The sequence below is a fragment of the Mastomys coucha genome, unplaced genomic scaffold, assembly GCF_008632895.1.
Source record: "Mastomys coucha isolate ucsf_1 unplaced genomic scaffold, UCSF_Mcou_1 pScaffold20, whole genome shotgun sequence".
Classification (NCBI taxonomy): Eukaryota; Metazoa; Chordata; class Mammalia; order Rodentia; family Muridae; genus Mastomys; species Mastomys coucha.
The window spans coordinates 119,312,908-119,338,150 of record NW_022196903.1 but is presented as its reverse complement, the minus strand read 5'-3'; positions in this window follow the sequence as shown (position 1 = coordinate 119,338,150).

Genomic DNA, 25,243 nt, shown 5'->3' with positions numbered 1-25,243 from the left:
AAAAACTCCACTTGTCAGGTGGTTTATATTGGAAATTAAATTTCTGGTGCATGAGGTTGCAGGCTGTATTTAAAATAATGTCATATATTTAATTAACAAGAGTTGTAGTATCAATAGTGATCAAAATAAAAAGCCTATCATGTCATAACACAGCAATTCCACCCAGTCCTCATTGCATCCCCATGATCAAGCATTTTTTATTCCATTTTGTGAAAAGGAACAAAAGTCATTTCCTGTCCCCAGAGGTTTGCCCTTCACCCCTGGCCAAGTCTCATCATCACTCCTCAAGTGCCACCTGAATACAGCTCTGCCTAGCCAAACTCAGGCTGGCATTTCTTCCTCAGCTCCTTAAATAGCAACCCCTTGAATGTGTTCTTTAGCTCTTAAGCCTTGTGACAATGTGCCTTCTGAATGCAAGTACAGATGAGTTCCCTCTAGTCCCCTACATCAGCCCTGGCTGACATGTCCAGGATCCTTGCCTGGGTACCATGTCCTGTAGTCTATTCTCTTTCCTGCACTTGAACTTTCTGAACAACCTTTAGTGACTCTGTTGTTTGTCAGCTTAGTTTACTGTTCTCATTCCACTTGTGAGAAGTGGGCAGGGTAGATAAGATCCTCTCTGGGGCAGGATGGTGCCTCCACTAATCTCCTTCCCCATGGGCTTGATGGTCTGTTCACTCTGTGCCTCTTCCAGGCCTTATTTTTATCTTCAGTTTTTCTTCCTTATACAAATTTTCGTTGCCTTCCTAAAACTTTTATATAGCTTCTATCTCTAAAATGTAGGCTAATTTTTAAAAGCTGTTGTATGAGCCCTTCAAGTATATGAGCTTGACAAAATAAGACTTTTTTTTTTCTGCTCAACTAAAAAATCCAACATAAAATATTACAAAGCTTCTGTAAAGCAAAGGACACTGTCAATAGGACAATACGGCAATCAACAGATTGGGAAAAGATCTTTACCAATCCTATATCTGATAGAGGGCTAATAGCCAATATATACAAAGAACTCAAGAAGTTAGACTCCAGAGAATCAAATAACCCTATTAAAAAATGGGGTACAGAGCTAAACAAAGAATTCTCAACTGAGGAATACCAAATGGCTGAGAAGCACCTAAAGAAATGCTCAACATCCTTAGTTATCAGGGAAATGCAAATCAAAATAATGAAGGAGCTAGAGAAAGGACCCAAGGAGCTAAAGGGTTTGCAGCCCCTTAGGACGAACAATATGAACTAACTAGTACCCTCAGAGCTCTCAGGGACTAAACCATCAACCAAAAATCACACATGGCTCCAGCTGCATACATAGCAGAGGATGGCCTAGTCGGTCATCAATGGGAGGAGAGGCCCTTGGTCCTGTGAAGGTTTATGCCCCAGTGTAGGGGAATGCTAGGGCCAGGAAGTGGGAGAGGGTGGGTTGGTGAGCGGGGGCGGGGGGGAAGGCAGGGTTTGTTTTTTGTTTTTGTTTTTGTTTTTGATATTTTTTCGGAGGGGTAACCAGGAGAGGAGATATCATTTGAAATGTAAATAAAGAAAATATCTAATATAAAAGGGAAAAAAAAGAAGGAAAATGCTACTGCACTAACTCTTAATTCTGATAATTGACAGTTAAAATTATACACTTAAGTGAGTGCGATTTCTGTCCTCCTTATGGAGCTATATTTCAAACTAACTGAACAGCCTTTGCAGATAATGAAGAAATCCTTTTTTGGTGAAGAATTAAATATGATTAAGTAGAGATATGATAGAATTTTAAAATCACAGTTTTTAACCCCCAATAAAATCATCAATCCAGGAAATAATCAGCAATACTTGAAACTGATGAATGAAGGCAGCTAGGATCCTGGCACATTAGCTCCCGGCTCTATTCTCAGCACTTCTGAGGTTGAGACAGGAAGACTGTCATGAATTTGAAGTTACCTTAAGCTACAAACTGAGTTCTAGGCTAGCCTAGGCAACAGTGTGAGAGTTCTAGGCTAGCCTAGGCTACGGTGTGAGACCATGTCAAGAGAGATGGCGCTATGTTTACCTGCTGCTGCTCTTACAAAGAACTGGAATTTAATTCTCAATTCTTACAATTATGTATTATCTCCAGCTCAAGTAGATCTAACACTACCTTCTGATCTCTGCAGGAAACCTCACACAGTGCACACACATATAGATACATACAGATACAGATAAACACCCACACACACACACACATACACACACATACACATGCATGCACGCACATACAAACAAAAATTAGGCTTACCTGTTCATAATTAAAATAGGAGGCTGTCTCTGAGTCAGTTTTCAGTCATTGGATCCCCTTCCCCTAACTGGAAAACCTAATTGGACCTCAGTGGAAGATGATGCAATTAGGTCTACAGAGGTGAGGTGAAGGGATGTTCCAAGATGGGACGGCTCACAAGTTGGGGGGACATTTCCCCTTTTCTGAGAAGGGGAGGAGTAATGAGAAGACTGGGCGAAGAGGAGGGATGGAGGCCTCGATTGAGATGTAATGTTAATAAATAAACAGATGATAGATAGACAGACAGACAGACAGATAGATATATGGACAAAATCTTAAAAAGGAGGAGAAAGAAAGGAGCAAAAATTCTGCTGGACACTAGATAGCAGACAGTAGAGGGAGCTAGGTGCCACCATCTTTTTATCAGGTTTCACCTATCCCAACACTAAAACATTGTTCCTCTCTCCAGGTGGTGTGTGGGGCATATTCAGTACAATCCAGGAAGTTTTCTTGCCAAAATAATCTGAACTGGGATGTAACCAATTCTCACACACTCACATTCCCTGCGTAGGGATCCCAGTGCAGGAGGGATGAGTTAGATTAACATTAGAAGACAACAAGCAGGGAAATACAGAATAAGGCAACAGCAAAGGCCCAGGGGTCTAGTTTTTACAGGGAGGGAATGAGGAGGCAAGTATGCATGGGGCCAGGCATGTAGAGCTGGGCAAAGAGAGACCCTGCTCTCCACGTCAAGCACTTAGTGACTTTTCCATGAATTGTACCATGTAGAACTCAAATCTGAATTCAGATTTGTACAAGTTTAGTTTAAAAAAAAAATCTTTCCTTCCAGAACTAGGGAGGCTGAAGCAAGAGGATTCACTTAAGCTCCATATTTGAGCCTCACCTGCACAATAAAGGCCATGTTAGTAGACAGGGATATTTCTAAGACACTGTATAGATTTAATATGCTGTGTACTTTGGATGCCATAAAACATTGAATGTTGGTAGGTTTGATGATAGATTTATGATTTACAGGAAAATATCCACTATTGGATACAACCAATGAAATAGGACATTTGCTTTAAAAACATAAAACATCAACAATAAGAAGAAAAATACACAAAAACAACAAGAACAAATCCCTGTTGCCTCCCCTCTCCCCGTGCCTGCCACCCCATCCTCTCCCCCTTATTGGCCCTGGCACTCCCCTAAGGAGAAATTTACATGTCAATAAAGAAAATATCTAAAAAAAATGTTGAACTGAAGTCATCCATGGAAACATAAAGGGTAGGTATTTTCTCAACTATTTCTTACTGTGACTGGTATTTATTAGATTTAGTTTAGTTTTGTCCTTTTTGTAAAACATGCTTTTTTGTTGTTGTTGTTTTCAATAAAGAATGGGAAATAGAAAAAAAAAGAATATCTTCCAAAAAAAAAAGAATAAAAACATAGTAGAGACATGCGGAGCTCTGAGTGAATTCTGTCTTCTTTTTAAATTCTCACTCATCCCATCCCGACTATTTACAGTCTGAGTTTAGTGTTCTTAATGAGTTATCTGTATTACTTTGTGTGTACACATTGACAAGTGATACATAATGCTTGCTCTCAAATCTTTAAGCCTTCCAGAGAGATGATACGTCTCATTGCAAAACATCATTTTAATATATCTTCTTAGGAACTCTTTGAGTATTTCATGCATGCATGCAATATATTTTGAACTGTAAGTTTTTATAACATACTGAGTCCAATTTGTGCTGCTCCTATGGAATTAGGGGCTGCCCCCTGGAGCATGATCAAATAACAAGGGTCATAACCCTGAAGAAAGGTTACTCAATAGATCCTTGGCTAGGGGTAGGTGCTTGAGGGACTCTTTCCCATATAGACATCTTACATATATATAAAAAATATATATATATATGTGTATATATAACTTTAGTATTTACTGATTCCAACACACATAGTTCTAGACATTTAATTTGCTGCTTTATTATTTTTCCATTATAAGAATATTCCACAATTTCTTACCAGTTCAACTGTTGGATGAGAGTTGGTCTGTTTTCAATTTATCACTGGACTTAGTGATGTTAACACAAACATTTTCACTGTTTACATTTGCTAGAATCCTCCTTGAAGTGGATTTGTTGGATTGAAAAGCATGTGCATTTTTACCTGTAACATGAATCAATAAATCATCCCTCAAAGGTATTATAACAGCTTATGCCCAGTGTAGCTTGTGACAATATATGAAACCTCCACGTGTGTGCCAACACTGTGTTATCAGGTGGTCATAGAATGACTTTTTACCTCAGTTCTTTGGAGATTTGTTTCTTACATTAAGACTTGGGTTTTCAAATGCAATTCTTCTGATGAAAGAATTAAAGATTAAAAGAAACTTACAGAGCGAGTAGGCAAAGCAGGTGACCATATCACTGTCCCATGGAGACACTTTAATTCCAACTCCCTTTCAAAGAAGTAGCCACTGTTGAAGTTCCCTAAAAGCTGGCAGCATCCGGCACCTAAACAATCATGAGAGGAAGGAGCACTGAGAATCTGTGCAGGAATGCTGGAGGTCATGCGAGAAGTGATAGACGTGATGCTGGAGTCAAGTATAAAGAGCAGAACCCCAGTGTAGAAATGCTTTGCTGGTCTTTTGTCATAGTTGTAGTTTTGTGGGATGAGAGGCTGCACTTGAAGCAACTGGAAATGTGGCTGACACATTAGTGGGTGTGGTAAACAACCACAAAGTGCCAGTTTGTGTTTGGAAAGGTGTCACTAGAGAATCATTTTATAAAACAAAAGAAGCAATAAGGAAGGAAAAGCTTGGGATAAATTATTTGAAAAAAAATCAACTTACTCAGTTTGTTAGATAGTGGATGTAAGAAGAATGTAGGAGTCAGCTGAAGTGACAAAATTATTAAGGATATTCACAGTGTCCTTGCCTTCAATTTTTAGTTCATAATTCCCATGCATATAGGCTTGTTTTCCTAAGGCATGCAACATAGGCATGAAATAGAGTCACCTCCTACTTTATGATTTATTCTATAACCTACTTCTTTATGAGCATTATTTTTCACAGAATCATGTAGATATACCTTTCATTAATGCAGTTTTGCAGATTTAGAATTTTTGTGTGAATATTTCTGAATATTTTTGTACTAGTTTATTGTGTGAACACTCTAGCTCATATCGACATTGAAATACAAGGTACTAGATTGTCCTGTTTACATTTGACTCAGCCCATGCCTTCTGTGCACATCTCTCTGGCTTCTTTTAAGACTTCCCTAGATGTTGGCTTTCTGTATGTTGGGGATGAGAACTCTCATCTTTGGCAAGTTATTTTTTACATCTGTTGTTCCACTGAGCAGCCTGTACTAGTCAGAGTTCTCTAGAGTGACAAACCTTGTAGAGTCTATCTCTTTCTATATTTAGAAAGGTGATTTATTAGAATGACTTACAGGCTGTGGGCTAGCTGATCTAACAATGGCTGCTTATGCATGGAAATCTGTTATTTGTTTAGTCAGTGAGGTTGGATGCCTCAGCTGGTCTTTTGTGATGGATGCTGATCTCAATCTATTATTGAGAAGCACTGCACAAAGAGCAGATAGACAGATATCAGTTGGTAAAAAATTCTTAAAGTTGTTGCCAGCCTAAGTGAATCATGGGAGTGAGTCAGGGAGCCCTCCTCCCAGATAGGGAGGAGGAAGTGCCAGAGCCTTTCTTCAGCATGGTAGACTTCTTTACCAGGCTCTGGTTGGTATTGTAAATGGGTTAGAAGAAATAACATTATGTTTTACATATATCTACCTCATTTTACATTAGTTGTAATTTTCTGGCAACACTTTCAGATACATGCCCAGAGTTATGTCTTCTAGGTCATTCCAAGTTGAGAATGAAAATTACCATCACAGAGACCAATAGAGAGAATGGGACAGTTGACTGAAGACTGATCTCAACCTGGACTCAGTTTCAATGGACACGGTGATGTCAATCCAAGGGTATGAGAGAGCGCCTGCTCACCCCTCAACTAGAGCCTGACACTTTTTTCCAATGTGATAGACTTTGCTCCATAATTAGAATGGGGACTTATAATAAAAGAATTCTTGAAAGGTTTATATCAGGCTAAGAGGAAATGCTAGATGTCTTAAGAGATGTTGGGGGCAGGAACCATGATGAGAGCAGGTGGAAGGAAAATGTGCTCAGGAAAAGATTGGGCCTGGAAAACACACTCCACAGTTCTCATCCAAGGCTGACAAAGGAACATCAAAAGAACAATAGGATGTTCTATTAGGTTTATCAGAAACTCAAGTTTAACTTGGGGCCCTATATTTTTTCTGGCTAACCTAGAACTAGTGGAATACTTAAACACCCCATGACACTTGCCTTGTGGATTTCCTGAACCTTCATGATGTAAGAGAGGAGGGCTGAGGGTAGGCAGCCAAAGCACATAGTAGGAAAGCCTTGAAATAGACACTGCTGAGGGGCACAAGCCATACCATGCTGTTCTGCAGCCTCGGTGTCCTGCATCATGCCTTGTACATACCTAATGGCTTAATGCAGTTTGAGGCTTAGAAAGAGTCAATGATTATATTAGTAGTGTGGACAGGGCAGTTAGCTCCTTGTAAGTGCTTTCCTGAGAGGCTGGGATGATGCATTCAACAGAGCACAAGGAACACAAGGAACAGAGCACAAAGGGTTGTGGAGGTAAAGCAGGGGTTCTTAAGAGGGATGCTTCCTAGCTGAGCCTCTATTTACATTACTGATATAATAATTGGGTGTGGGATCTCCAGGTCTTGTTCTTGGCTTCCAATCCATCCTTCAGCTCTTTTACCTTAAAGAAAAAGGAAAAGAAAGAGAAAAGGAAGGAAAGGAAAACAGCAGAGGTTAGACGAGGTGGTTGCATTATAAGTATCTCCGTACCTCACTGCTGCAACCCTTCCCACCTTCAATGCCTCCCTGCTCTCTGCTCACGCACATCCACTACAGGTTTCTGGACCTCAACTCCCTTTGCCACGATGCAAAGCAACTCATCACTAAGGGAGGAAGTGAGTTTGCCATATTTTTCCTGGATACAAATCATGCACAGTGACATGAATATTTGGACTATCCACAATTTCTTTATCAGCACTCAGTTGGAAATCCCCAAGCCTTAGCTTGTGTGCTTCCATAGATAACACCACCCGCAGTTATCTCTACCTTGACTTGAATTGGCTTCAGTTTGCCAGAGAGAGTTCTTGACAAGCTGGGCTCCTTTACAGCTATAAATGAGGACCAGGATACCCCCAGAACAATTTCCTGATTTTAAAAAGCAGATTGAGAGCAACTGCTACTAGATATTTACCAAGGTCCTTTTAGTAGAATCTCCAGAATTTTCTGTTCCTGTGACCACCGCCCTATTCCCAGGGTGTGATCTGCATTTACCACACATGGTTCTCATTCATTTTCATTTAATTCATCAAAATATCATTTAGTCAAAGCCACTCTGTTAAAGAGCTTCTTATGAGAGGACAGCCCAAGCTTGGCTTGAGCCTACAGCTGTAATTTGGGACTTTCTTCAATTTTCTTTCAACTGCAAAGCTGCCTGGCCCAAACTAGCTCTAAACTGAAGCAGGCATAGGGAACTGCCTCTGCCATTTGTTTATGGATTTCTTTCTCTACTTCTGGACCACAGTCAGCATAACCACATTTCCTTCCCTGGCCAGTGAAAAGTATTCTGTAAGATGACTCATAGGGCATAACCACCTCCTTGCCCATGGCTCCTAGTGGTATTCCTTCAGCAGGGGCTGTGTGTACCTGATGTTTGCTTGGGCAAATCCCAGGGGCAGAGCAAAGACACAAGACAAACCGAATATTTCCCTCCAAGCATCAAGGTTCCTAGACCATAAAGGAAAATGCCATTTTATATCTCAAAAGGAACACAAAGTTTTCCTACATCTAAAAATAAGGTTGGTTGGACCTGCCAGCAAATGTGAAGCTTGTGACACACTACTTGAGATTAGAGACCCAGGGCCCCAAGGATCAGTGCGGTTTGCCAAAGAGCCCAAGTTCTGGACTAGCGTGCTCCAACTGACAGGCTTATCTGTCCCATCCTTTCATACTTCATCCCCGAGACTGTGACAACTGCTGAGCTACAGCTCGTCTACATGCACCTGGCTCTCTAGAGAGATAAGGCAATCCCTCATTTCCCACAGGTTCTCATCCTGGGTGTTCCCCTTGACCTTGATCAGAATGCCTGCAAGCTCCCCCCACCCACCTTGTCTGGCTCAAATCTAGTTATTCTGATGTCAGATCCATGAGCCTTTCCACTGTAAACTCAATCTGTCACACAGTGTTGGTTGAGCTGGTGGGATCTCAGGAGATATGGATTGAGCGAGAACTGAGTGAGCACATGCCAGAATCCTTCACCTTTGCAGAAAGAAACAGAACATTTTTCTCTCTTCTAAAAATCTGACAGTAGGGATAGGATAGTGCTAGGTAGAGAGGATAAAGAAGGTCTCTTCAACCTCAATAGGCACCATGACTGTTCCTGGAATGAGGCAGAGGTTAGAATGAGAGCAAAGACCTTTTTCCAGATGGGCTTTCTATATCAAAAACTGACAGAAAGGGTGGATTTAAGACTTGGTACTTTCCACCTGGACACATTATCATCTTTAAATCTTATTATCTTACATATTATTTGTGTGTGTGTGTTTAGACACACATGTGCCATAGGGATTATGTGGAGGTCAGAGAACAACCTCTGAGAGTTGCTTCTCTCCTCCCACTGTGGGTCTGAGTGACCAAACTTGGAGTGTCAGGCTTGGCTGTAAGTACTTTCATCTGATGGGCCATCTGGCTGACCCACTGTTTTTGTTTCTAATTTATAGACTTTCAAATAAGAATCTGTGATGTGGTTGCATAAGAGGGAGTAATGGAGGAGTGTAAATCTTACCAGACAAGTTTCATCTTGTCATGATGAAACCCATAAACTGTACATTTAGTTCACATTAATAAAAAATAAATTAAATTAAATTAAAACCCTGGAATTCCTGATTCCCGTTCCTAATCCATATTGATGAAACCCTGAGGGGTATTCCTGTCCACCTTGTCAACCACCTTGTGCAGACTATGGAGCCCACTTCACTACCATTCACACCTCTTCTTGTGCTCAAGAACACAATGTGCTCCGTTCTCATGTCAGTTTGGTACCCTACTGCAGGAGGATGAACACACCATTACATTTGCAGTGTAGAGTCCCTGGATACATATTTTGATGAAATGTCAGGAGAATGGGTAGAAGTTGCTTAGCCCAGCCAGAGGAGGTGTCTTAGAGCTAAGCCCTTCAGCATAGACAGATCAGAACATCTCTTGGCCAGAAATATCCCATATAACAATGTGTGGTCTGGTCCACAGAACCATCTTTAGACACTACCCTGAAACTTAGGCTTTCAGATCATGTTTTCTCCCTGTCTAGCCCTTGTTTCCAGCCCACACCCCTCCTGGTTTGTCTCTCTGATTTGTTCACTCTCTCCAGAGCTTCACTGGCCTTTCAGCTGCTCAGATGAACTTTTTTTTCAAGAACTATTGAGAAAAGTTCTTCCAAGATCAATTCTTGCTTTTCTTTTTTCAAAGAAGTTGCTAATGTCAAAGAGGGACAAGATCTGGGCCCCAGTGCAGGGACTGCCCCCACCTCGAATCTCACTCCGAACTCCAGCAAGGCCTCTGGAAAGGGTCCTGCTTTGTCTTCAAGGGTCTCATTTCACCTGTAACAATGGGCAGCCAGGCAATGCTGAATGGATCCTCCAGGGAGCTCTTGGTTCTGGAGCTAAGCTCATGTTGCCATTAATGATCAGGACACTCCCAGAGCCTTGATTTACAGTGGACTTCAGCATGAGAGAGCAGGAAGGGATATGTAGGCGAGGCAGAGTCCCTTTCTGGCATCAATGTTATAGCTCTTCAGCACCATAAAGCCACTGTGTGAGAAGGAGGCTGGGTATGAGGGGGAGAGAAGCATTAATGGATTGACATTGCTTCTAGGCCACAGTTCATGGTGAATCAGAGCAAGTGTTTGCTGCAGGATATTTGATGACACTGTGAGCTCCAAGATTGTGTTATTTACTGAAGAAAATTGTTTTTGACTGTGGTGTGCCTCAATCCTTAGCACATACCTTTAATCCCAAACAATGAGGTAAAGTTAGTTTGTAAAAGAAAACCCCCATGTTTGAAAGTGATGTGTAATTGAGTGTCAGACAAAGGGATGAGTCAGAGAAAGATTTGACAGAATAGGATATACCCAGCGCTCATGAGAAGAAAGAGGAAAGGGAAGCATTTTAGGAGAGCTGTACAGAGAGAGAAGGAGAAGGAGGCAGTTTCACCAGGTCAATGTTACAAAGACAGATTGAAGAGAGAACCAGGTAGACAAAGGGGAAGACAGAATGAACCATAGAATAAGAAGGAGCCAGAAGATTAGAACATTGCTAGAGTTAGTTTGAGGCCAAGCAGAGCAAAAAGTCAGAGGCCTAAAGAGAAGCCATATTGAAGCAGTCAGCATGGAGAGAAATTTGAGCTAAGAAATAATAGGAAGGTACTTATTCAGCAGTAGGTCTCAGAGACTGAGAACCTTCTAGGCCTAGATAATAGTGTACAAAGACTAGGCACTTCAAGGACTAGGCCTACTTTAGCAGAGTGAGGCAGTAAGCCTTGGAGACAACAATTACATCAGGCAAATAAAAGTTACTTTACAAGCATTTGTGTCACTACTTCCAACGATGATAGACAGAAAAGTTCTACCTCATTTTATAACCTTACAGCATTGTTTTAACACTCTCTGCTTCTCTCCCCTTCCCACACAAAGTTTCCTGCAATTTCAGAACTGGAATATGCTTTGAAAACATTTGGTCTATCAACTATCTCCTTTCTACACATAGAAAAGCAGTCATACAAGATGTTACAATGGCTTGCATCAGGCCATGCACTAGCAAGTGTCAGAACAATGACAGAAACTGGGCACCTTATGTTTCTTTCTCCTCATAATCCCAGGGGCTCCTAACATCAGCATGAACATCCAGCTTTCATTGTCCTTGGCACATCTACAAACACCCGTGCCATTACCTAATACTTTTCTCTTTAGTCAGGTCCACTTTCAACTTAATGCATTTATTTTAAAAGGGAATCATATGGCAGTGGAAAAACCACATCACTTGTTCTGAATATCAGAGACTCCAGAGTAGTCATGTGTAAACTAATTGACAATGACTCAATGAAATCAGCTAGGTCCTGGAATCTGCTGAGGACTCTCACTCAGATACTAATTTTCCTGAGTTGTAATGACAGTGAGGGTTTAATATGAGTGGAATGATGGGGACACCGATGCACCCACAAAATCTTTGACCCCAAACTTATCCTGCCTACAAGAAATACAGGCATGAGGGATGGAGCAGAGACTGAGGGAAAAGCCATCCAATAACTGCCCAACTTGAGACCCATCCTATAGGCAAGCACCAATCCTTGACACTATTAATGGTAGTCTGCTGTGCTTGTAGACAGGAGTGTAGTATGGCTGTACTCTGAGAAGCCTGACCATAAACTGACTCAGACAGAGGCATATGCCCACAGCCAAACAGTGGATGGAGCTTGGGGTTTCTTACAGAAGAATAGGAGGAAGGACTGTGCTTCCCCAGGAGATAGAAACTCCACAGGAAGACCAACAGAATCAACTAACCTGGACCCTTGGGGCTCACAGAGACTGAACCACCAACCAAAGAACATACAAGGGCTGGACCTAGGCCTCCCAGCACATATATAACAGATGTGTAGCTTGGTCTTCATGTGGGAAGTGTCTAGTCTTATAGAGACTTGAAGTGCTGGGGTGGAGGATACTCAGAGAGGGACCTCTACCTACTCAGAAGAGAAAGGGATGGAAAGGGGGAGGATTATGAGAGGCGGTGAGTGGGAGGGGGGACAGTGAATGAGATGTAAAGTGAATAAGTAAAAATAAATAAAAAAAGAGAGAGAGGAAGAGGTACCAGGATGTGACCAAGGCATCCCCTGGAAGGAAGGAGAGGGGTGGGATATGAAAACAGAGTACCCCCAACACACACACCAATATCAGGACCTCTCCTCACAGAGCTGCTTTCCTCCACACTGTATGTCTGCTCCTTATGTTGAGATCTTTGCCTTTCCCCACATTGTTTCAGAGTCACAGTTCTCCTGGCTTTGCTCACTACCGTCTCGGTTCTTCAGAGGCTGAAGATAGAGACACAGTCCCTACTTATGGGCATGATTGCTATAGAGAGTCAGCATCTTCATGTTGTTTCTGTCTCCCGGGGAAGCCTTTTTGGTTGAGGGCATCCCACTGAAGGAAGCCGGATAGTGGACAAGGAATAGAAAGACAGACGGAGTTTTCTATGCTCTCTTCTTCCTTCTCCTTCCCACACAAAGCTTCCTATAATTTCAGAATGGGGATATGCTCCGAACGCCTTTGGTCTACCAAACCCTCCACTAATAACTCAATGGGTTCCGCACAGTGGAATCTATCCCCTTCACCTTGATGGTCAGCCCCAGAGCCACAGTGGGATGCACCACACTTCTTATTGATGCTGATAGGAGTAAGCAGAATTTCTCTGTGTGCCAGAGTCAAAGACTGCTGTCAGTACCATCTGGATCACAGGGATTAGGTGATATCAAGGCTACCACAGGGGTGGCCTTATTCCTGCTTCTGCCGTCTCTCCTTTCTTATTATTGTTACCGTAAAGAGGGGTGTAGTGACCCTGGTGCTAGGTGTTAGATCACAGAATTAGTGCATTGCAATGCTTCCAGCCCATGCTTCCAGCCCATGTCACTTACAGCGGATTTATGAAGTACTGAGATACAACTCATTCATTTGAAAGGCTGACACAGACATACATAATGCATGCACACTAGTTGGCAGTCTGATGAATGTTCTGGAAACCCAGAGGAGGAAGATGGGGAAAGCTTGTGGAGGAGGCAAAGTTTTGCTTGATGTCTTTTTCTCTTGTTTCTTCTCATCTGCCCCCTTCTTCTCTTGCCTTTTTTTTTTTTTTTTTTTTTTTTTTTTTTGAGGATGAGTGCAGAATTTGTACTGGTTCAGGGTTGGGTGGGTTGGCTCTCACTGCTAGCTGTGGGCTCACAAACATCCGGAAGCCTGTGGTGGTGGGAGGGTGGCCAGGTGGACAGTACCCACACAGCTGCCCCTGAGATACTTGAAGACAGATTTACCACTTGCCAAATTCTCCTTGTAGCCCACTCTCCCCACTGAGGCCATGCCCAACTGTTTCTGAGGACCCAGGCAGGCAGGGAGATGACTTTAGGGAGGCAGATGGAGCATCATTGTGTGTATACACTGCTCTACAGGCTGTGAGGACTCCTAAACCACTTCAGGAATGCCCCACTCAGAGTCATCCACCTGACCATAGGGAAAGCCCTTGGGTCAGATAGGTCACAGGCCAACAGGTCACTCTCTCCTTTGAAACCCCTTTACTCTCCGTGGTTGTTATCTAAGTGTAAAGGGGTGAATGATAAGCCTGTAGGACCTTGGTCTTGGGACAGGCCAGACTAAGGACCAGGGAAGTAGGTGATTTTCAAACAGGCCATACAGTACTAAAGGAATGCTTTGGGTGTAGGTATAGGGTTCTGTAAGCTGACACCCCCAAACCCCCAGGAAAGATGACCTTCCATCCAATGGAAGAACAAGTAAATAATGAGTTGTAGAAGGTCATCATGATTGTCCTCAGCCTCTAAGAACCTTCTTGTTGACTCATAAGCCATCAGATTAGCTCTTGCTTTATACCAAGTAGACAGAAAGGGCTGGCCCAAGAAAATGTGGCCCAACATGGCACAGAAAGTTAATAATTCAACCCAAAACTTGAACCCAGATTTCCTTACTATAAGAGATGGGCTGGTGGGAGGTGATGTCAATGACACTGAAAGATGAGAGAAATATTCCAAAGTGGCAAAGATCTGGGCTAATGGCTACCTCTGGCTCCTCTGCCTTTGTGTTATATGCAAGGGTTTCTGCTCCCCACTTATGGCTCCCAGTTCCCATTACTGTGGGCCCTGAATATCATCTGGAACCTGCCTTATTTGTCAGATTTGCTTACTTGTGAATACTGAAACCAGCTTTTAGCTGGAAATGCCAAAGGGTTCATGGGATCAGTCAGAAGACACCATTTGATATTCAATAACATAAAAAAAATCATTAATGTAGATGACATAGTGCCCTTCTGTGTTGCTATGATAAAAACACTCTGGCCAAGAGTACTTTGTGGAGGAAAAGGTTTATTTGCATTGCAGTTCCTTATCATGGTCCACTATTAAGGGAAGCCAAAGCAGGAAACTCAGGACAGGAGTCTGGAGGTAGGAACTAAAGCAGAAACCATGAAGGAAGGCTTTTTTTTCTGGCTTGCTTTCTGTCTGCCATGCTGGTTCTCTGTGAGATTTTTTTATATCACTAAGGACCACATGTACAACCTACAGGTGGCACTGCTCATAGTGGGCTAGGCCTTTGCCCATCAGTGATCAATGAGTACAGTGCCCCACAGACAAGCCTACAGGTGAATCTGTTGAAGGCAAATCTTTAATTATTCTTCTTTTTTCCCAGGAGAATCAAGTTGACAGACAAAATTAGTCAGACCCATTCTTAATGTAATTAATTGCTGGTATATAGAGGAGCCCTGGACCAGGTGCCAAGAATCCCTCAGAATGAACTCTTGCAGCATCTATGACAGTCAATAGCAAACATAATGTCAATGCTATGATTGGTTTTAGTAGCACCATTGATTTTAGAGAAAAAGCACAGAGAGACAGTAGACCTGAGTCTACTTTTATCTCTATCATTAACTTGCCATATAGCCCCAGACAAATCCTTAGCTTTCCCCCAGGTTCATCCCTTTTCATCCCTTATAAAAGAGTCCAACTAGATCTAAGCTAAAGTCCTTCCCACACTGAGTGAACATGCCTTGTGTGGCAATCTTGTAAGAAGATCCTGTTGAACTTTCATTATCAGAGGGAGATGTCAGGGAGTCAGAAGTGTGTGACAACTCGACCACCAATTCTGAGATATGTAACTTAAAATCTTCAGCAGCTTTTCACAATGATCTCAACTGTAGCTTTGGAAGGAAAGAGATGAATGGGGCAAGGTAGTGATGGAGAGGAAGGGGAGGGGCAGGGAGGGGGAAGGGAGGAAAGAAAGAGGAGGAGAGGGACTGGGAGGGGGAGAGGGAGGGACAGAGAGTGGAGGAGCAGGAGGGGGGAGGAAGAGAGGAAGAAGTAAAAGGAGAAGGAGAGAGAGAGCTAGTAGAGGACAGGGAGAGGGAGAGGTGGAGGTGGGGGAAGCAGAGGGAGAGGGGGATTGGAGGAAAGGGACATGAGGAGGAAGAGAGGGAAAGGGAGAGGGAGAGGGGGAGGAGAGAAGGAGAGGTGGGAGGGGGACAGACAGAAGACAGGAAGGAGAAAGCATGCCAGAGAAAGGGAAAAGGTGGTGCTGGGACTTCAGGGGTATCAGCAGAAGTGAAAGTTTGGAAATGTTTGTAAATGTTAAAGAAGAGAGGGCACATATACAGTTATGAGCTTTGTCTCTTTGTCTCTTACCACGGCTACCTCTCTCTGTGCTTTCCAGTCTGGTGTCAATCAGCCCAGGTCAGCCATTATCTGAGAAACTTCTCTATGTTCAACACAACCATTGTGTCACCAAGGATGTGTCCAGGCTCAGATAGGTAAGAAAATGTCCATGGTTTTAGGAAAAGGTTATAAATATGCATGAAAATTTAACTACAAATACAGACGTATATTTAATTAGAATGTAAAAATAAATAAAACTGTAAGAGAGGCCAGAGGGAGGGCCAAGCATTTAAGAGTGCTTGCTGCTCTTACAGCGGACCCAAGTTTGGTTCCCAGAACTCATATTTAATGGGTCACAGTCTTTTGTAGCTCTAACTTAAAGAGGATACCATGTCTTCTTCAAGCACACACACACACACACACACACACACACACACACACACACACACACAGCATAAATAAAGAAATCTTAAAATGTACAACAAACATCACAAACATCCCCAAGCCCAGGATAATAATCTAGTTCTTAATTAAGCTCACACATGTTTCCCACTCCCTTCTCCTGAATCACCTCTTCCTGGAAGAACACATTTGCTAATTTACTTTCCATAGACAGGAAGGGCCAGCATTTGCTCTTGTCTCATGTCTCATGATGGAAATTTGTGTTCAAGGGCAGTGATTAGGGTGCACATAACACAGGACTTTACACAACAAAAGGACCCCCTGCATGTCAGGGCCATAAATAAAGGGAGTTCCTAGGGGTTTTATTTTAGACTGAATCTAACAAAAAAATGGACAAACACATGGTGTTTTTATGGTTGTGCTTTTGGGAATGTTGAGCATAACTTTTGGGGGGGGCATTTCTGTTTTGACAAGGATTGATGAGAAGAGACTCTTGACTGACATCTTACATTTAGTAATCATAGAACTTACTCCCAGTCTAGCTTTTGGCTCTCTCAGTTACATTTTTGTGGGCTGTTTGTTTGTTTTGGGGGGTTCTCTTGTTTTTGTTTTTGAAGGGGCAGGGACTAAGAGGCCACAGGATCTGTGCAGGCTGCTTATTCCCTTCTGATCCTGCAAGTTTCATTCCAGTACAGGAGAATGTCCCATGGATTAGAGGTAGGGTTTATCCTGGAGAAATTAAGAACATTTTAAACCAGATGGAGGTTCTCTTCACTCTGTACTGAAATGTCCACAGCCTCCCTAGCACTTGTCCACATACATACATACAGTACAATACAATCAAAGTCATTTAGTGAAAACATCCTACCACATGAGAGCATACTGGGGCCTTTTGCTGCCAGGGTCCTGGGTGGACCAGTACAAATGAGAACACTTGAACTTGAGATTGCATGAGTGTGTTGGAAATTCTGCCCTCGAGAGTAAGGATCAGATGAAGTCCCGAGTGAATTTGTTTTATCGACCTGAGTGTGGTCATGTCAAGGAACCCAGTGCCTCAGACCAGGAAACTTGCCACTGAGACAAGCTCACCCCTTCTCTTGTGCTGTGCATAGTAACTGCCCTGCGTTGTTGCGCAGTTGGTACTCTCCAACAGATTGGTCACATCCCACCCAAACCCAGCTTTTCCATATGCGTGTCCTTCATTTCTCTCCTCCTGCTGTTCCTCACCCAGGTTTCCATGACAAAGCTCCACTGAAAGATTCAAGGATCTATCAAATGTGTCTTCCATTCTCATACCAGTAGTCTACAGATCCACTTACAAATTCCCTCCACTAAATGCAGCTCAACCCACTGCTGTGGCTCTCCAGTTCCATCCTGCTCACACCTGAACTTATGCCACTGGGATCATACTTGAATTTATGTCTCTGGGAAAGGGTCTATGCTGCCCTCAAAAAAAGGTGCTTTCTTGCTGGGCACAAGGGGTTGGGTACCTAAAATATATTGACTGAGGTAGGAGGTGTGTGGAGTGTTTGGAAAGGCAAATTTCTTGCTGACATTATTGGATAAGCCGTCCTAATTCTGTGACCCTTTAATACAGTTCCTCATGTTTTGGTGACCCCCTCCCCCAACCATAAAATTATTTTGTTACTACTTCATAACTCTAATTTTGCCACTGTTAAGAATCATAATGTAAATGTCTGTTATGCAGAATGCCTGATGTTGAGATGCCCAGGTTGAGAACCACTAAGATAGTACATGACTTTTTCTCATGGCTGTGACCACATATTTGACAAGAAGCAATGTAAGAAGGGGGTCTCTTTGCCACACAGTTTAAGGAACTGTAGTCTGTTATTCTAGGATAACATAGGCAGGGGCAGCTTGTGGCTGTAGAGGTGGGAGATTGCTTACATTTGAGTAGGTAAGGACATATAGACAGAATAGAATAAAATCCAGGTTAGGATAGCATCACTAAGACCTCCATCTGCAGTGGCATACTCCCTTCCTGCTCCACCTTATGAAGATTCTTTAACCTTTCCACATAGAACCATTAGCTGGGAAACAAGTATACAGAAATCTTAACCACACACAAGACTGGGAATTTGGCTTTAATGAATGCATTTTGTAAATTTAAATACATTCTACCTAGACTACCCACCTACAGATAATGAAGACCTTTGCCAATGTCCTGTCAGTATAGTCCTCAATAAATTAGTGTAACTTTGTAAATTTGTAGAAGCATTAGGTTAAAATTAGTTTTACTGTATATTAAATTACTAAAGAAACATGTAAGGGTATGGTATAATTTTAACTAAAATAACATGTATAACCACATTCTTATGTAATCACTTATATTTTATATAATTTACTTATATAAGTAAAAATTAAATACAGAGATTATCTGGGCAGTCTCATTTCTTTAGAGAGAATGAGGTAAGCTTGTCTGGCATCTTATTTACTTTTTTTCTAACAATTGTATTACTATTGCACTGCAAATATTATTATTTTCAAAATGTATGATTAAGAAAACAGCTACTCAAGCTTTCTTTCACAAGTCAACCAGGTGAGTGATAAGAAAGCAGGCATATACTGACAGCTGAGAAGTAATGAGTCACAAACAAGAGGCTATAAGTCATGTGTCTTTCTGGGTCACCTCACTCATTATAATGTCTTCTAATCCTATCAATCCATTTACCTGTAATTTCATCTTTTTGCTGAGTCTTTACATGTAACTATATAACCTAGAACAACATAAAATCTGGAAAGAAAAAAAAAAAGGACCATGGATGGGGCCTGGGTAGGAGTTCTATAGAGGGGAGTAGTAAGACACAGGTGCTAGGAAAGGGAAAATAGGAAATGGGAAAAGGGGGAGGGGATGCTCTTTAGTTGGGGAGGAGATGGGAAGAGGGATAAATAAGAACAAAAATGTTTGAAAGGTCATAAGGAAACATTTTATGCTTACTTAACACACACACACACACACACACACACACACACACACACACATCTTTTTGTCAGGAGCCATCTAGAGTGGCCTTTCTGGAGGTGGCCCACCTTTTTTGCATGGTCTGCAAATGACTAAACTCTATGAGGAAAGGTCCCAAAGAGAATTCATCTCAGGATTGCTTCTTGGCAGTTGATATACCTTTTCTGTCATTATTAAATTAATATAAAAATTCCTGAGCATTAGCCCATCATATTGATCAAATTTCCTGCATATCATCATAAAGATGAACTTTCATGAATTAATGCTGTTTAGATGAATTAATGTGTCTATAGAATTCCTGACTTGATTCAAATAACTTTAGGAAGAAAGATTTTAGAGATGGTTTTAGTTGCTTTGCTACAAAGATGTAATAAAGTTAGAATCAATAATAGAATGTACCCATTCCTTATAATAGTAAGTAACAGTAATGTATTTCATAATAAGAAGTACAATGGACTTTCATAATTACACTAAAAAAAGAAATAGACTTGGGACAAACTTTTGTTCAAGGAAAAACATTTAGGTCCAATGATAAAGCCACAAATGTACATCATGATAAGGCGAGACCATGTAAAAACTGTTGCTTTGAACTTATAATGAACATATAGAATGAAATGCTGCTTTGAACTTAATATCAACATTCTTCTGTAACACCCATTTTATGTAACATTTTATCTCTGAAGTAACTTTCTAAAGAACTTTTTGTCTAAGGGGGTATAAAAAGACCAGGACAAATAAATAAAGTTGGCTGGATGCTTTGGCTTGGAGGGCTTTGCCCCATCCATCCATCCATCCATCCATCCATCCATCCATCCATCCACCCATCCAAATATATATGTTTGTTTGCCTCTATGCATGTGTGTAGGTATACGTGTATATGTCAGTATGCATAAGTACATGTGGAGTATACCAGACAGGTGGTTTTGCCCAATAAAAATGTGAATGTGCTAATGTGTGAATGAAATAGTAAATGTGCATATGAATGTGCTTCTGTGCATATTTGCCTGTGCAAAAGATTATAAAAAAAATCTTTTTCCTTTCCTTCATTTCTGGTTCACAAAGAGTTAACCAGCCAATCCAGAGAGGCTTCTGTCTGCCTGGCAAGACAAGGGAGTTCTAGCAGTCAATCCTTTACCTACCCCTTCCTCCATGTTAGCAACAAGTTGGCAATAGGTCCAGAGGCCCGCAGCTTCTGGCCTCATAGTACCTTAGTCAAGATAAGTATATGTGATTATAGAAAGCAACCCTAATCTCTCACAAGATCAAATCTTGATCCCACTGATGCTCTTCCCCCTTGGCAACCTTTAAGAGAGAACCTAAGCTCTGGAGCTGGCCTCAGTGATAACTTTTACCCCAAGAACTACAGACTATTTAACAAAACTCCCAGTGCCAGGAATAAGTCAATACCCTTTGAGTCATTGGCCAAGGGTGCCCAAGAGACTGGTTGGCCAGAGACATTGATGTTAAGACCCTATTGGTGAAGACAGCACACACTTTGGATACAGCAAACAGGAGTTGGAACCGATCTGGGGGTCTCCTCTCTGAAAACCACAGTTTCTGAAGCTGCTCTACAAACTAAAAAAGAAATACATAGTCCTAGTCAGCTGCAAAGCCTTTGAACCACAACAATGACTAGCATGGTAAGATCTTCCCAAGAGTTCAGAAGTGGCACTCATACCTCAGGGCTAACCTCAGCTATCAAGTTAGACTCAAGGCCTGTGAAGTTGGAGGGAATTCATTCCTGATACTCTAAACCTAGCTAACTATCTGTGGATGGAGATGCCACAGACCCTAGAGGTGAACCTACTGAAGTGGTGACTTCTGGGTGGGAAAGCCACTTACGTCAAATGATGTTTCACACAGGTGAAAGGATCTCTTGCTAAAGGAAATACAGAAAAGAATGCTTTCCTGAAGTAGACTTGCTGCTTCAGCAGCCTTGCCTGGAGCTGGTTGGTGAGCCTTGCAGTTTCTTCAGGATTGAACTACAACTGCTGGTTTGTGCGTGGCGTCTGCCTCCCTAGAGGACTGGACTGGAGCTGCTGATTTGTATTTCATGTTTGCTATAGGACTGAACTGCTGACAAAGAAGATGGAGCTTGTTCCCAAAGAACTATTGCTAAACAGGTCCACTTCCTCCGTAGCCTAATAACTTTTCTCTTCCACTTCCTCTGGTGGGTGGTGGACGAAAGGAGAGGTTAAACGTTTATTAAAATAGGCTGCAAAAAAACCTTATACCTACAACCAACTACTCTTAATTTCCTAAACTAGCATAATATCTAACTGTTTCCTAAATACTCTTATGCCCACAGACAGGTATAGCTTTCATTCTTGGTTTTGCAGCAGATACAGATCATTACAGAAATTCATAACTGGTTAAAAAGCAGAGAACAGCTGACCATGTGGTGCCCAAGACTGATGTGTATATCTAGAACATAATACCTACCCCCAAGGCTCAGGGAACATCACAGAAGAGAAGGTTGAAAGATTGTAAGAGACAACACACCATGATGTCTGCTATAAGATAAGTGTCTTCTATACATGACAGAGAAGCTGGAGCCGTGAATCTCAGCAATAGACTCTCTAATGAAGACATGTATAAGGATAATACCAGTTAATATACCAGTACTGGGTGGAGAAATCATCACAAAACCCTATTGCGAGATGAAGAGCTACAGGCAATTAATAGCTTCTGAGAGAGATGGGGAGGGAGAGTTAGTTTTTTCTAGGGATGGGCCATCTAATAGGTTATCTAATTCCAAGTGGTCATCACTAAGCAAATGAGTGTCACTAAGTAGACTCAATAGGCCACATTTATGTATGAATATGCATTTTTTTACATGTGTACATAGGCAGGCTTGTCTGTCATTTTCTTATCTATTCATCTATCTATCCATGTGTGATCATAATCAAAGAAAAAAAGGTCATTAAATTAAGAGGGAGTTGTGGGGGACAAAGAAAGAATAGGAAGTAGGAGATGGAAGTGCTAAAATGATGAAAATAAGAAATTATAAAAAAGAATAGGTTAAAAAACCAGAGATTCAAAAAGTTTGCTAAAAATGTGTGTGAAGAAAAGAGAAAGGCTGTGTGCATGCCAACATGGGTTCTCCTGTGTACATGTGAGATGGGAGGAGGTGTTCACTGGCAGGATGTGCTGCTGGACACTCGACACCTGCTTCTTACTCCTAGTTTACCTCTCTAGATCCCAGTTAACCTGAAGAAATGTCTAGTTTATCTCTCAGTCAGCTTTATAAGTGTGATGACCAACATTTCTTATGGTAGGATATACCCAAGGTAAACCCATTTCAAGGGAATAAGTTTGTTTTATTTGACTGACAGTTTCAGAGGACTCAGTCTTTACCCTTCTGCATTTTGGCTTGTGGGGAAGCAGCTCACAATGGAGGACAGTAAGGTAAAGGAGGGGGGCTTGCTTCAGAGGGCCAAGAAACATAGAGAGAGGAAGGGTTCAGAGTCTCAAAGTCCCTTTGCAGGCCACACCCTCAGGGACCTAACTTCTTCCCACTTGTCCAATCGTCTGAAGATCTTATCCAATAGCCCCCATAGACTGGGGACTTTGCCTTCACACTTCCATGGATGTCTAGAAGAACATAGAGTACACCAGAGTGCAGGGATGAAAACATGGGGTATTTCTCTGAGTGAAGTGGATGCTTTTCTCTCTGTTTTCTCTGAGGGCCTTTGGATACAGGGTGAATGACAAAGGAGATCTAACTGAACTTACAGCACCAAAATGAACAAAAGACAGAGTCCTAAGCTCCTGAAACTTCCCCTCTACTTCCAAGTCCCTGCCCCAAGTTAACCCTAGCCTGGGTGCCTTCTACAGTCCAGGGAAGTCTTGCCATACTCATGTTCTAAGGTCACCTCTATACTCAGCTCTCTCCACACATGTGCACATTGAATCTATCTGAAGTCCAGAAGACCCGCCTTCTCTGAAATGTTCAGTCTCTAACAAGATTCTTCTAGAAAGAAAAGGGGGACCTGCATTTGAGGTCAGCAAGGCTTGAAGCTCCACCTTAGCTCTTCCAGCCTGAAACAACACCAGGACCAAGGCTGGGTGCCACCATTTCGACTTGACATGTTGACCAGGACGGTCTCATCAGGACACTGGAGACCAAGTTTGTTGTTTCTGCCTTTGAAGTACTGCCAGTTGTGACGGGGATATTGGTCCAAGTACAAAGTCCACAAAGATGCCTGGCAGTGTTATGCACCTCCGGCATCACTGTGACAGGAACTGAAGTCATGTTAGGGAAAGCTCAGCAGAACTCAGTATGAGAGCATGAAGTGGTGGGGTCTTCATATAACAGTGGAGTGGGAAGCTGAGAACAAGGCATGAGCCAGAGGCTGATACATAACCTTCAAATGCCTGCCCCTACTGACCTATTCCTGCAAGCCAGGTCTCACCTCTTGAAGGCTTCACCTTCTGGAAGCTCCTTGGCCTCTCCAAAATGTAGCACTTGCTGGGGACATGACACACTCAAACCATAATAGCTAGGGGTGGCTGGCCAAGCTCTTTTTGTCAGTTAAGTCCTGGTAGATCCTCTAATCTAATCTTTTCCCCACCAAATGAGGGGGGGTGTTAACCCATTTCCATCAGCCAATCAGCTTGTACACTAGTTAGAAAAAAATTGTTATGACATTCCTGTCCCCAAACCAGAGTCTGTGCTTGGCTCTGGATAAATAGCAGAAAACCAGCATCGGACAGAAGTTACCCCACACCTCCAGGATCTTTATCAGCTCTGTGTGTGGAAGGACAGTTTCAGGATGCCATTGTCCCCAAGTTCCCTGACAGGACAGAGTCAGTAGGTTCTTGTGATCACACACACCCTGGTGGGGACAAGGGACATTTTTTTAATCTTTATGTCACTTTATTCACTTTGTCCTCTGTTGTTCCACAGAGAAAGAATCTGAGACAATAGGGCTAGATTCCTTTGCCAGCATGGGTTAGCTGTTTGTGGGCCTTCCATTGTTTGACACAGGAGTGTTACTCCTATAGACTGATTACTTTGAACCTGGTTCCTACTCATGTACTCATGGTTTCATTCTGTATTGTCTGTAGACTCATTCATGTAAGTTATTCTCCATGGAGAAAATATCTGTAACTACAGGAGAGAAGATTGTCACTCTCTCATGTTACTTAGAGTCCTCATCCCCCCTATAGCTGGATTCCCTCCTCATCACTGCACCCCCCCCACCTATGGCTGAGTGCTCTCCTCATACCCCCTGGCCTGTGGTTGATGCTTCTCTTCCTTATCATCCCTCTTTCAGTCTCTGGAAATTCTGTAGGCTCAGTTGTTTGGCTCTGTGGGCAGGCAGGGGTTTCATTCTTAGTCACCCTCTACTCTTATTATTCCAACCCCAAGTCCCACTAAATGTGACACACTTAACAGGGCACAATGCAGTAGTTTCCAGTATTCAAAGGGAACTGCATGATTGAATGCTTTTTCTTACACACACACACACACACACACACACACACACACACACACACACACACACGAATACTTGACAGGTGGTAAGGTATATGGCAGCCCTGTCCAGCCATGTGTTTAAGATACTGCATGACTAATATATATTGGCTTTGAATAAGTAAGTTCTCTCTTATTTTTTTTAAAAGGTGTCATTTGTTCATTGTAAAAATTTTGGAAACGTCCAGAGCACAAATATGCATAAACACCTGCCACAACAGAACCAACCTGAGGCAGTAGCTGTCCCTGTCTTCATGAATAATATATATGGCTCTTTTGTCCATGCATACGTGTGTGTAGGAATTCACCAGCTGCCTGAATCCCTGCCACCCACTCCCCTGGCTCTCTTACTGTGTAGAAGTTCTGTTGCTATCCCCTCCCTCTGGAAACACACAGATAAAATTCACAAAGCTGAGATGATACTATTGAAGACATACTGCAGGGTGTCCCACCTAATGATGGTTAACATCAAAGCCTGGCCTTTTCAGTAAGTCCATCTGCAGCATAGTTATTCTGACTGCCTAGTACATCATCAACTCAGTAATGCTCTGAATGGGTGGACAGTGGCTGCCTGGTGTTGATTTAGGTAGGCCTC